The following is a 2,500-nucleotide window of genomic DNA, read 5'->3' on the forward strand; positions in this document are numbered from 1 at the left end:
AACATTGCTTATGTTATAGATGGAAGTTCAAATGACCAGAGCATTTGATAAACGTAGTCATGGGGTATTGGTCTCAGGACGCCTTTTGGAAGTGCTTATCTTCAGATTAGATTGAGAATTGAATCTTCCTTTTCTCCAGGTCTCAGTGTGTACAAATAAATTTGGTGATTAACTACTTTTTGAGTAGATTTATTCTGAGTAAACAGAATAAATTATGATATTCAACTTAAAAGTTATCTTTAAATGGAGTATTTCTGAATGAAAATCATAAAATGATTAACTGAATTGCAATTCAAAGAAACAAGTTATTATTCAGTGATAATAGGATGAAATATTGGACCTTGACTTACAAGGAACACAAGAGAAAGATTCATTAATAAATGTTTTATATTCAACTATTCATTCTTAATAATTATGGAAGTTAGAGATAAATAGGATATTTGAACATAATTATTACACTGTGAATATAAAAGAAACTCAATATTTGCATGTTCGAGTTAGTCAGCACATCTGTAACATTTTGATTTCTGCAAAATTTGCCAATGCAATACCAAAATTGGAATCAATATGGTTTTAAAAGAGATCATTTGCAGAGTCAACTTAGAATGATGTTTATACTTATTTTGATTTTGTGTTACATGAATATTCCAGAAGATAAATAGCTTTCCAGTCATCTTACAAATTCACATAAAGTTGTGAGTATATTCCTTCTACATATCTCTTGATGGTAACACGCATGATTTAGACAAGATGGTGGTTGGTTGTTTGTCACACACAAATATTATTGGTCACTTTAGGCAATTCTCTTTTCTTATTTACTTTTTTCTCAAAATGGTGATTTCCAAATAAAGGGTGATGGTAGCTTTTTCTTTTCTCTGTGTGGCTAGGTTTATGTAATTGTATAGCAGTGTGGGTATATCTGTAAAATTGATATATATCTGAGTGGCCTTAGACAATAGAGTGATTAGACAATAGATACCCCAGTTAAAGGGGACCTTTTTGAAATTTTGTAAAAAAAAAGGGTGAGGTGTAATGACATTCAAACTTTTAGCCAGAGGCCTTTTTGTGAATTTTTCTCTTCTGTATATTTTACCCCAGGCGAAAGCAGTCCTGCCCCAACCACAAGACCTCCAAGTATCTTTGAGAGCATTGGCAACCTCTTCACGTTTACTCTTAATTAGAGTTTTTGTTGTGTTATTAGTGTGTGTTTTGCTATTATTTATTTATTTATATATATTTATCTGTTTTGTTTTACAGGTAGATAGTTTGTAGTGAGGGTCAGTTAGTCATTTTTTATGCTGTTTTACTTTTATATAGATCGGCTTGGTTCATTTACCTTGCAGAAACTTACAATTTGTTTTGGAATATTGGCCTTAGATATTAATGCTGATACTTAGTTTTGAAGTTTATTAGATGTAGCGGGATTTATTCCCAAATTGTAGTTCTTGTGTATTGATGAATAATACTGTAGTGCTAACAATATGTAGGGCCATACAGGATGAACTGGATGAGGGACTTAATGTTAATAGGATTACTTTTTATGCAAATGCATACTGGCATTATTTGTTATTATTTATATTGGTAGAAGTTGTAAACACAGTACATACTGGCAATATGTATTATTATTTATTTTGAAAGCAGATGTTAACACAGTACATAAAGTTATTACCTTTAAGTTGTCTTTTGATTGCCTTATACATACTTGTGTTGTTGTAGATTAAATTAATTCTTTGATTAGAAAATAGAGCATGGAGTGCATGTTATTGTTGGAATTATTTACATAGTTTCCTTATTTTGTAGATTAACAGACAAAGAATTACTGAAAAAAAATATACTGAATATTTACAATTTTGGGAAGAGAGAGACATTATAAGAGGTACTAATGCCTCTTGGTTATAATGTAGTTGAAGTACAGGTGGCATCAGGGATACTCTTTTTGGCTGTTCTCTTTATTTCTAAGAGTTACAACACATACACAAGAATAACGATACATGAAGAATGGCGCTGGCTGGAACTCCTGGCCAGAGGGCCGAGAGCAGGCTACTCAGGTCAGAAGCGGTCACAGGGAAGGTCACTGAAGGTGTGAGTGAGAATGCCCCACGCCCTGTTAGGGCAGGCGACCGTTAGAGAGTGAGTGAGAGTGAGTTCGGTCAACTTAGGTCAGCTTTGCCACCCTTTGGCTGGCGGCATGGCTTGGCGTGGGTCAGCGAGCGTGGCATGGGCATGCCCCACATGGGGACCACGCGGCCACTAGAACAACAGTCGTACGAATACGGTGTGCGTTATCAGTAACTCCTTCATCTTAGTAACTCCTTCATCGCTCTGCCACCTACCCTCGCCTCGTCTTCAAGGCGCTGAAAATAGCTCCTTCACAAAGTTGACCTGACATTCGTACTGCTTCCCCTGCTATGACACGGATTGGCTAATGACAAGGGTTCACGGCGTACGTCCTTGTTTTCGCCTGATCGGTCCTCGCCGGTCTTCGTCATGTTCCTGTTCT

At 36.0% G+C, this 2,500-nt stretch overlaps 1 long non-coding RNA gene across 1 annotated transcript; it reads left to right on the forward strand.

The window, feature by feature from the left end:
* The first annotated feature begins 6 nt into the window (after positions 1-6).
* Positions 7-1,675, forward strand: LOC138860934 (uncharacterized). Its single transcript, XR_011398422.1, has 2 exons — positions 7-695; positions 1,099-1,675. It is a non-coding gene; the product is annotated as an uncharacterized lncRNA (long non-coding RNA).
* Positions 1,676-2,500: the final 825 nt, after the last annotated feature.

Source organism: Penaeus vannamei, unplaced genomic scaffold (assembly GCF_042767895.1).
Source record: "Penaeus vannamei isolate JL-2024 unplaced genomic scaffold, ASM4276789v1 unanchor281, whole genome shotgun sequence".
NCBI lineage: Eukaryota > Metazoa > Arthropoda > Malacostraca > Decapoda > Penaeidae > Penaeus > Penaeus vannamei.